General features: G+C 40.0%; 1 pseudogene; it reads left to right on the top strand.

Moving 5' to 3' along the window:
- Positions 1-556: 556 nt before the first annotated feature.
- On the top strand, positions 557-1,896 carry LOC130137785 (cullin-3A-like; annotated as a pseudogene).
- Positions 1,897-12,071: the final 10,175 nt, after the last annotated feature.

The raw sequence follows: 12,071 nt of genomic DNA, 5'->3' as shown, positions 1-12,071 counted from the left end.
TCATCGGTTGATCGAACGATCGAGGCTGTCCTCGTTTATATTTTCAAGCCCTTCATGTCCTATTACTGTAGACAAGTGTTTTTCCTCGTTGATGCAATATTGACTTTGTTTTTACTCGTTTATTTGACCTTTGGTTGTTCTTCATGGTGTCTTTTTCCTTGGTTAGACGTATTTAAAAATTAAGCTTCTTAGAACAGAGCTATGTTCTTCATTTGTTTTAGCTGTTCTGTTGGGGAAGTACTTCTTTGGTTTACGATACACTGAGTTGCACTTGGAAAGGAGGTATAGATTTCGTCGTGTTATCTTTTATTGAGTACGTTAGCAAAGATATTTTCAGTCGAGGCTGTGGCCATCTGATTGGATTACGGAACTCCCTTTTGTATGGGTCTAATGCCAATCGGTTTGGTGTTGTTTCGTAATAAGCATCAAGGTGCTAATGCATCTGCGGTCCTTCCTCTTTTATGTGTCGGTATTGAGTTGCATTTTCTGTGGGTGACAGTCGTAGAGTTGTGGGATCATAATGTTTTGATGTTTCTTCATATATAGGCACGCCTACAACATGGTTCTGCACAAGTTTGGTGAGAAGCTGTACTCTGGATTGGCGACAATCATGACTGCTCACCTTGAGGAAATATCGAAATCCATTGAAGATGCCCAAGGAGGTTTGTTTCTGGAGGAACTAAACAGGAAATGAAACGATCATATAAAAGCACTGAAAATGATCAGGGACATTCTCATGTACATGGATAGAACTTTCGTCCCAAGTACCCGTAAAGCCCCAGTTCATGAGCTTGGGTTGATTCTTTGGAGGGATACTGTTATCTACTCCAGCAAGATCCGCACTAGGCTTCTAGATACATTACTAGAACTAGTACTTACAGAACAGACTGGCGTGGTCATCAATCCGGGGTTGATGAGGAACATCACTAAAATGCTGATGGATTTAGGTTATTCAGTTTGTCGAGAAGAATCCGAACAGCCAATTCCGGACGTTTCAGGTGAGTTTGTGCCATTTCTGGAGGTTTCAGCCTTGTTTTACACAGGCGAATCCCTGAAGTTTATCGAGTGTTGTGATTCTGGCGAGTATCTGAAGGAAGCTGAGAGGCGTCGAAATGAAGAAATGGAGAGGGTAACACACTCATTGGACGCCAAGAGTGAAGTTAAGATTACAAATGTCGTGGAGAAGGAGACGATGGCAAATAACATGCTGACATTGGTGCACATGGAGAATTCGTGCTTGGTGAGCATGCTTTGTGACGATAAGTATGAGGAATTAGGAAGGATGTACAACTTGTTTCGTCGGGTCCCCAATGGTCTCTCGACTGTTCGTGACGTGATGACTTCTCGTATAAGGGAGATTGGCAAGCAGTTAATTACTGATCCCGAGAGGTTGAAAGACCCGGTTGAGTTTGTTCAGTGGCTATTGGATGAAAAAAATAAGTAAGATAAGATCATAAGTTCTGCATTTAACAACGATCAGACGTTCCAGAATGCTTTGAATTCATCCTTTGAATACCTCATCAACTTGAATGCTCGTTCTCCCGAATTCATTTCGTTGTATGTTGACGATAAGCTACGCAAAGGCTTGGAGGGCGTCGGCAAGGAGGACGTGGAGGTCATTCTTGATAAGGTGGTGATGTTGTTGCGCTACTTGCGAGAAAATGATGTGTTTGAGAAGTATTATGAACAGCATGGCGGAAAGGCTTCTGTCCGGAAAAACTGTTTCTGATGGCGCAGAGAGGAGTCTCATTGCTAAGCTCAAGATTGAATGTGGATGTCAATTCACTTCAATGTAGGGGCTCGACGGAAGCCAATGAGGTCACGCCTACTGCTGTCCCTCGCCCAAGACAATGTGTTGACGAGGGTGCTTTGGAAGTGTTTGTTTGTTTATAGAACGAAAGTATCAATTTTCAAAATACTAATCATGCACGATGCACTTCACAAGAAAAGTTAACGGTACTTTATTCAGTTTTAGCTTGTCAATCAAATCCTTGTAATATATGTTACGGCTAATAGGGCTGTTAAAAGAACCCAACTAAATAAGAAGTGACCCGAAACAATCCAGCCCAAGCCGAAAATTTTCAGCTTTATCGGGTTGGCCCTCGGTTTGTTTCGGGTAACAATAAAATGGTTGGGTATTGTTATGGATCTGTTGGGCTCATGTTTATACTCGAGCCGAAACACAAAAGCAATAATTAACCCTACCCTCAACCTCGGTCCTGTAGAAGGATGAAGGCAGTGCGCCTTTTTCTTCCATCGGCGAGAATGATTCCTTTCCTCCTCTTGCTCGCACAGCGCAGTCGCACTCTCGAGCAGCCACAACTGCCACCATTGGACTTAGAGGTGGCCACGGTTCGGAACCGACCGGTTCCGGTTCGTGGCCAAGTGTGAACCGGAACCGGCGGGCCGGTTCCGATTTTTTTTTTCTGTTTTTTTTCTTTTCCTTTTCCTTTTCTTTTTTTTTTCTTCCTCCGCGGCCGGCCATAGCCGGGCCGGCGCGGAGTCGCCGCCTCGGCGGGCGGCCCTCGCCCGGCGTCGGGCGAGCGGCCCTCGCCGGCGTCGGGCGAGGCCGGCCCTCGCTGGGGCGGGCGAGGCCGGCCTCGCCCGACGCCGGCGAGGTCGAGCCTCGCCCGGTTGCAAGCGAGGCCGAGCCTTGCTGGCGTCGGGCGAGGCCGGCCTCGCCCGGCCCGAGGCGAGGGCCGGCCTCGCCCGACGCCGGCGAGGTCGAGCCTCACCGATTCTTTGGCGAGGCTCGACCTCGCCGGTGTCAGCGAGGCCGGCCTCGCCAACCCAAGCGAGGGCCCCCTCGCCCGACGCCGGCGAGGCCCCCTCGCCCGACGCCGGCGACCTCCGCGCGGCCCGGCCATGGCCGGCCGCGGAGGAAGAAAAAAAAATTATAATATAAATTATAATTTTAAAAAACAGAAACAAGGAAAAAAGACAAAAGAGAAAAAGGAAAAACAGAAATGAAAATAAAAAAAATTTTAAAAATACTATTATTGTGATAGAACATTATTCAATATAAATTGTGATTAAAATGTAAATTGTACTCAAATTTGGGGACAAAAAGACAAGAGAGAAAGAGATGGCTTCAACTTAATAAATTATCATTAAGCACATTACAATTCGTTACAACGATCTGAAAAAAAAGGAGTACAATATATATACCCTAAAATTATCTCAAAACCTAAGCATTCCGTGCGCAGGGGACCAGAGGTCACATATCGTCGGATTATATTTCGGTTTCCCTAAGCTCACGTGGGCGTACCCGGTATGAGAAACAAGAGTTCCCGAAATACTTGCCAACTCCAATAGTTCTTTTACCCTCAATCGTCACTACCCGTTCCAGTACCGATACTGGTAGCAGTAATATCTCCGTCGTTAAAGAATTCGGATTCATTATTCCGATCTATCTCTTGTTGCCGGTATTGAGCCTTCATCCAATCAGCAACACAAGATTGCATCTCCACTGATTCTGGATCTAATCTTGAACGATGTTCGTTCAAAATATTACCTCCGGCACTGAATGCTTGTTCGACCGCAACTGTGGAACAAGGGGTTGAAAAAATCTGTTTTGCAATAAGAGAAAGGATTGGGTATTGGCTTGCGTGCCTCTTCCACCAATCCAAAATAAAAAAAATCTGTACCACCTTCGGCTTCAGTAAACTCAAATAAAATGGTTAGATAACTCTCTAATTCATAAATATTTCCTATTACTCCCTTTTGTTTTTTTTGTCTATGTAATAAAAGTTGGTACCCTCTACTAATTTTACCTGTATTGTCATTTTGTATCTCCGTAGATTGAGAAGATCTAATATCACCTAAATTATATTTAGTATAAAATTCATTATATAATTCTATTACTACGTTTTTAATCTCACGTACTATGGTTGTAACATTTGTCACATCATAATGTAAACATTGATAATACGCACGCAAAAAATCATTTAAGCCATCCAATTTGCAACGCAGATAAAAAACACAAGCAACTAAATAAATCATGAGAATTTCACTATAATAATGAAGCCATTTCATTTTCATTGTAACTATAGTATGTTGTAATTCAACATCATTTTCATATTCATCAAAAGTTCCGACAATATTAGTACACTCTACTAAAAATAAATGTGTAGTAGGATAATAAACACCAGACAAAGTATAAGTTGCATCATTAAAAACCTTTAAAAGATCTAAAATTTTTTGGCAAATATGCCACTCTTGTGGGTATAAATTAATCTGAGGTATATTATTAGAAATGAATGCACATAATAAATTTTTATATGCTAAAGATTCATTAAGCAAGTGGAAAGTAGAATTCCAACGAGTTGGAACATCTCTTGGAAATCTTTTTGGCTTTTTGCCATTATCTCTACAAAATTTACCCCATTCTTTCATTTTTTTGGGATGTTTCCATAAAAATTGAATCGCCGTTTTTATTGGTTGAAGAAAAATATCAAGAGTTTTCAAACCATCTTGTACACATAAATTTAAAATATGATAAGCACATCTAATGTGAAAAAATTTTCCGCCAAAAGCAGGTTTACAAATATTTTCTAACTCGGCAATTGAAGCGGTATTTGCTGCAGCATTATCAAAACCAATTGAAAAAATTTTGTTAAGCAAATAATATTCTTCTAAAACTTGCCTAATTATTCTATAAATATTATTTGCCGTATGATGATGATCGAAAACTCTAAATGCAATAACTCTTTTTTGAATAGTCCACTCGTCATCTATCCAATGACATGTTATGCCCATGTAAGAATGATTTTGCCAATGATCACTCCAAATATCACTACCTATATGCACGCATCCATTAAATTGCATAAAAGAGTTTTGTAAATCATTTTTTCCATTTTTGTAAAGATCTTTAATTACTCGTTTAATTGAATTTCTAGGAACACGTTTTGCTTGTGGAGCACATGCTTTTTGTACAAATTCATTAAAACCAAATCTTTCTCCAAAATTAAATGCTAAATGCTCAACGGAAATAAATTTGCCTAATTCTTCCTTATAAGTTTTTTCATTAAAACGAAATAAAGGGGAAGTGTTAGGATTGACGTACCCGGAAATTTGTTGTTGCCCGATATCGATTCCTGTTTCGGTTGGATGTTTGCTCATAAGATGTCGTTTAAATGTTCCATATCCTTGTCCACCTGTATATTTATATATTTTTCCACAATATTTACAAATTATATCATACATTTTTTGACCGATATCAAACCTTTCCATTTTCGTGAAGTGATTCCAAATGTCAGATGTAAATTCCCGTTCCGCTTCCTTTGTTGTAGATATTTCAGCAGGAGGATGAAAACTTTCTTGCGTCGCGACGCGCTCCACATCGCGAAAAATGTTGATTTCATCATCTTGAAAATCTGCATATTCACGAGGATAAAAAGAATGATGGGATTCCGTCGCGATATTCTTACCTTTGCCAGTTGGCACTCGACTTCCACTTGCCATTTTTCGAATGGATTGAGAGAATTAAGCGGATTAATTGGGAGAATTAAGAAAGAATTGCGTGGATTGAGAAAATTGAGAGAATTTCAGAGAATTTGAGAGAATTTCGAGTATTGAGAAAATTTGAGACTTGAGAGAAGAGAATTGGAGAGAATTGTGTGTGTATTGTGAGAATTTGAGAGAATTTATAGGAAAAAAATAGAAGAAAATTTAGAATTAAAAAAAATAAAACATAATCGTTGCAAAATTGCAACGGTTATGTGTTTTTTTTTTTTTTATAAAAACGCCCGTTGGGGCGTAGCCGTTGCCCCAACGGGCCGCAAGGTGCAAGCCCGCAGCAGGGCCTGCACATCTGCAGGCCCTGCTGCGGATAAAATTTTTTTTTTTTTTTTTTGGGTTTGGCCGTTGGCCCGTTGCCTGGCAACGGGCTGCTGCAGCTTTTTTTTTTTATTTTTTTCGCAGAACCGGCCCGGAACCGGCAGTTCCGGGCCGGTTCAAATTTTTCTGGAACCGGAACTGGGACCATATGCCACGGGCCGGTTCCGGTTCCGAACCACGGGCCCGGTCAACGGGCCGGGCCCGGGTTTGACCGGGCCGGTTCCGGGCCAAAACCGGCTCGTGGCCACCTCTATTTGGACTTTATCGATCTCTGACTTGCGGTGGCGCCGGCAACCGACCCGCCACGCCTCGCTGGGTGATATGCTGACACGTCTTCAGATCCTCATCATCATCGTGAAGCCGCCGTCAAGAGATTCATTGTGACGGTCACCTTTTCGATCAGCAATTCCCTGACCCTTGTTCCGACGTCGATCCTCAAGCGAGACTCATCGACCTTCAGAGCGCTAACGTCGTCCATCATGCTCACCTTCGCATACGCTTTTGTTTCGCTGCTGATGATCCACGACAAGAAGATGGGTTTTGCAGCAAGAATTTGCCGATGGCCTTCCATTGTTGCCATGGCTGCAGTGTTATTGTTGCTCCTGTCTGTCTCAGCTTTCCATCAATGGTGAAGCACAAATTCCGGCCTGTTCCTAAGAGGCGACAGCGGTACGATACCGTTCCAGTGAGAGTTCGATCCTGGGGCCAAAAAAGAGAATTCTTTTGAACTTTATTTGTACTGAAAATGACTCTCTCTCTTGTGTACAACCGGCTGAGATTTTTGTATTGTTGTATGTAAAAATTCAACGAGATCGCACGCGAAGTCATGGCAAATGGCATGGATTGATCAAATGAATGCTGCGTTTTTCCTTCTAAAACAAGAACCCGACCCGAACAAACACGACCAGTCCGACAAGACTATTGGGGTTATATTTTGTTCAAGATTGTTGAGGTTATATTTTTGTTCAGATCGGGTCAGTCCGGGTCAAGGACACATGTGTAGTGTTTCGGATCGGGGTTGGTGTCATGAAAACCCACCCCGACCCGTTGACACCCCTAGTCTCTAATAAAGTATATAGTTTTCCCACTTACTAGAAGTGTCATAATTTTCGTAAGGTGTTCACTTGAATGCCATAACTTTTTTTCGCTTACTGAAGTACCACATCGAAGTAAAATTGATCATTAATGTCATTTTTGGTACTTAAATTTTCATATCCACATGGATTTTTTTCATTTTTTTTGTTTTTCTTTTCCTTTTTTTCTTTGCTTTTTTTTATGTGCTCGCTCTGACTCTCGCCAACCGCAAAGGCCCTGGGCAAGGCCATTGCTAGCCGCGGTCAAGACGGCCCTCACCCAATCTAGCCAAGGCCTTCGCGCCCTCGCTCGCCAACGGCGAGGCCACCATGGCCCTACCGATTATTGGTAAAGGTCATGGTGGCCTCGCAGGCCTCGAGCCGCAAAAGTCCTAGCCCAAATCTGGCGAGGGCCTTCGGGCTGTCGCACGCCGATCGTGAGCGAGGTGGCCCTTGCCCAGTTTGGACTAGGGGTGAGTATGGTTTAGGTGGGCAGTTCCCACCCTGGAACCAGGAAACTATGACATCCCAAATTTTCCATGTTTGATAATGATATTTGGGAACATTTTCAATGACCGTACTCACCCGAAATTCAATGTGTTAGAAAAAAAAAATTTGTTTAAATGTGTTAGAGTTAAATTGATAGATATTGACATGTACATGTAGAGCAACAGTAATTAACTTACCATCATAGTATCTATTGAAGGGGACCGATACGCTCAAAAATACGTGTTGGTTGGTTTTCAAGTCTTAAAATTTATCGAGTTAAGATTTTCCTAATGTTTGATATCTTTCAATGATAATTTTAAGGGTTCAAAATATTTTTCTAATTCACGGACACTGATTTCTTTGTTTACATATTGATTTACTAGATATCTTGGTAACTTATCAAAATATTTACTTTGGAACCATATGATTATACCATTTGTAACTTTTCTGTTTGAACACATCTTTGGTTCATTATTGCTCTTTAAGCTTTGGGAGAAGAACACTATAAGTGTCAAAACTTATGTATGGTGCTCACTTTAGTATCAAAAGTTTTCGCCAGCTCACTTAAGTGCCAAATCGGAGGAAAAATGACCACTTAGGGTGCGAATGGTAACCATTCTGCTCCAGAAATCAAATTCTTGCCAGAAATTGATTTCTGGAATTCTTGCCAGAAATTGATTTCTGGAGGAGAAATCTGTTTGGTAAAACATGACTAATTCTGCTCTAGAAATTGATTTCTGGAACAGAAATTTGTTTTGATTTGTTGATTTTTTTTGCACCTAAAAAAATTTAAATTTTACTCAAAGTGGGTGGCCACATGTATTATAAGTCATTCTGTAAAGTTTTGAAATTTTTGATTTTTTTTAATTTTTTTGGGCACCTAAAAAAATTTAAATTTCACTCAAAGTGGGTGGCCACAGGTATTCTAAACCATTTTGTGAAGTTTTGAATTTTTTTTATTTTTTTGGGCACCTCAAAAAATTTAAATTTTACTCAAAGTGGGTGGCTACAGATATTCTAAGCCATTCTGTGAAGTTTTGAAATTTTTTTATTTTTTTTTTATTTTTTTGGGCACCTCAAAAAATTTAAATTTCACTCAAAGTGGGTGGCCACAGGTATTTTAATCCATTTTGTGAAGTTTTGAAAATTTTTATTTTTTTATTTTTTTTATTTTTTTTTGCACCTCAAAAAATTTAAATTTCACTCAAAATAGATGGCCACAGGTATTTTAAGCCATTTTGTGAAGTTTTGAAATTTTGATTTTTTTTGGGCACCTCAAAAAATTTAAATTTCACTCAAAGTGGGTGGCCACATGCGTTTTAAGCTATTCTGTGAAGTTTTGAAATTTTTGATTTATTTTTATTTTTTTAAAAAAAATTCACCAAATTTCATATTTTCCCGAAATCTGACTTTTTTTTATTTTCTGGAAATTTTTATGAATTTTTCTAGAATTTTTCAATTTTTATGCATTTTCTAAAAAAAATTGTGAGAAAATAGGGAGAATGCATTCCGGAATCAAGAAGCTACAAAAAGTAACTTCGCTTTTTCTTGCCAAAAACTCATTCCGGAATCAAGAATGCATTCTGGAATCAAGTATTTTTAACAAACGCATTTTTATTCCAGAATGCAAAAATCGCTCCAGAATGCATTTCGGAAATTTTTTAACAAACGCCATTTTGTTCCGGAATGCATTCCGGAACAGAATTTTTATTCCGGGATGCATTCCATGCGCACCCTTAAGTGCCAACGACGAGAAATTCCAGACAAATTAATACGTGACTTTTATAATTAAAATTTTAATCTGAGTTGGATATTTAAAAAAATAAGTCTACGTGGCATTTTCATATGTATATTTGGATTTTTTAAATATTTTTTTCTGATTTTTTTTCCTTCTTTTCTTTTTTTCTTCTCTTTCTTCTTCTTCTACCTCCGGTCACCGGCAGTGACCGGAGGCCGGCCACGGCCAGCCGCCTGGCCTCGCCCGGATGAGGCCATCATCGCTCGCCATAGGCAAGGCCCGGCCGACCCTTGTCTGGGCAAGGGCGGGCGGGTGGGCGAGCCCCGGCGAGGGTCAGCCTTGCCTCACCGAGCGTTGCCTTCCCCCGAGCGATGCCCGGTGACGACCGACCTCGTCGGATCTGGCGAGGGTCTGCCTCGCCTAGCCAGGGCCTGGGCAAGGCCGAACCTCGCCAGATCCGGCAAGGGTAGCTGTCGCCCAAGCCATAGTGCCCTCGCCGGATCTGGTGAGGGGAGCCCTCGCCTGTGCAAGGGCGAGCCTCGGCGAGGCCGCCATGGCCTGGGCGACGGTCGCCCTCGCCTAGGCGAGGTGAGGCCGGGCCTTGCCTGTGGCAGGCGACGGTGCCCTCGTCCAAGTGAGGCCAAGTGGCTGGCCAGTGGCCGACCTCTGGTGATCAGAGGTAGAAGAAGAAGAAAGAGAAGAAAAGAAAGAAAGAAGGAAAAAAAATCAGAAAAAATATTTAAAAAATCCAAGTGTAGATGCTAAACTACATCATTTCGATGTGTACATGCTAACTCGACCTTCGGCGAGCCACATCAACTTCAGAAATTAATAAAAAAAAATGTCACGTCGAATTTCCGGCCAAACTAATCAAAATTGGTACTTAAGTTATCGTTTTTAAAAATTTTGACACTGAAGTGATCCAAAAAAAACTTTTGACACTAAAGTGAGCGCCATACACAAGTTTTGGCACTTATGTTGTTCTTCTCTCTTAAGCTTTCAAGCCACGAGTCATCAGTCATTGTATCACATCTCTCTCATTTTCAACAATAAGTTTCACCTATGGAATTACATTATGCATGACCTTGCCCTTTGCTTCAATGATTATAAATCACATACTGATTCTTATTCATGCATTTATTTGGGTGATCTTATGCTCTTTCTAATCATTATCTTCATTTATCTACTCAAATTGTGTCACTTGTAATCTTGGAATTTGTATATATCTCTCTCATTGTCTACCAAGTGTTGTTAAGCCCAATGTCATCATGGCTTTTAACCTTAGCTAACTAATATTCATTGTTTTTTAACTCATGAGAAACACAAGTCAATGTCTTCTTTATCTCTATCATTAATGCTTGAATGACTACAACTCAAATAATGCATCCTCAGTGATGTTTTGTTTTCTCTCTTTCCAATCAAGTATCTTCATCTTTCTATTTGTCACTCAAATAATAACTCACATGCTTTTAAATTAAGACATTGAACTTAGCTTAGTAATGATATCATGCATTATACCATTCATGATAACTTTAGCACATTAATGCATTGATGACTCACTCATTCACTTGACCAAGAAGAAGTCGTAATTCATTTGAATCAAAATATCTTTCTCTAAATAATCTTATGAGGCCACTTATATCATAGCTACCTACTTAGGTCCACTTGAAGCATTTCTATTGGAATACATACCCTTCTATTCTATGATATAATGATTTTAAACCAAAGTTATCATTACTTTTAACTTTGGTTTGGTAGACCTCCGCATGTCTTTAAGCTTCCAAAAAGAATTCCAACTTGTTCTTAAAAAGATCTTCCATCACTTTTCTCTTTTAGCTTCACTTTTCAATCTTTTGAGTGAAAAGAAAGATTTCATTCTAATGTTGTCAAAGCTTAAAAATACTATCTTTCAAGAATTACGAGGTGGTTAAGGCTTTGGGTTGTCCAAGTCTTTATTTGTGGTAAGTGAAAACTCTAGGGACTAAGTTAGATTGATCTACTTAGTTCTCTTGACTTGGCTGGTTGATGTTTATTAACCTAGTTTGAATGTTAATCATGAGTGTGATCAAGCTTTGATTATAGCATGTTGAGTAATTGTGTTTATTTGAGTTGAATCTATAATATTGTCATGCATATAAAGTGTTTGATCGACTTCGCAAAAGGTTTGGTTGTATACTATATGAAAAAGCGTAAAAATGTGAAATTTAGACTTGACAAGGATATTCACATGATTTTGATTATGTGTTGGATTACTAATCATCTCACCAATGTACTAGCTAAGTATTGTCAATTAATTACGTGATCGATTTTTTGAGTTGTCGATGTTTAGGTTGTCTATTATTTGAGTTGCCGATGTTCAAGTTGTTGATTCTCTATGTATGTTATTATTGCATGCATGAGATACGAAAGGAGGTAAGCATGTCAGTATGAGATCATTGAAAAGGCAAGGTAATCGTATGATGGAAACGATTTACATGAAAAGATGTGTGTATTTGATGTTGATTCTTGAAACGAGTGTTGATTTCATTGTTGGTGCTAGGGTAATCATTTTATCATGTGCATTGTTGCTATGCGATTAAATATGGAAAGTATTATGAAAAGTAAATGCCACTGCCCACATATTAGTGGCGACGATACCTCGGAGTCGAGATGCCTCATGAGTTGGGATGCCCCGTGATGGAGTGTTTCACAATACCTCAATGTGGAGATGCTCCGGAGTTAGGGATGCCCTGGGAGTCGGAATGGAATGATATGCTAATAATAAATATGATGCACGTCTATGTGTATGTATAAATGCATATATTCACACGTGCATAGTTGGTGGCAGCCATGCATCATAATATGTTATGTCATCTACTTGCATTTGAGGGAATAATCTCATGCAATGTGTTATCGACATACATCGACATATCATGATAAGAAAGATAATTCAT

This window comes from Syzygium oleosum, unplaced genomic scaffold (genome assembly GCF_021117445.2).
Source record: "Syzygium oleosum isolate NSW1041296 unplaced genomic scaffold, Sole_v2.1 Sole_v2.03, whole genome shotgun sequence".
In the NCBI taxonomy this organism is placed as follows: Eukaryota; Viridiplantae; Streptophyta; class Magnoliopsida; order Myrtales; family Myrtaceae; genus Syzygium; species Syzygium oleosum.
Note: the sequence above shows the minus strand (reverse complement) of the source record. Positions and strands in the feature narration are given on the sequence as shown.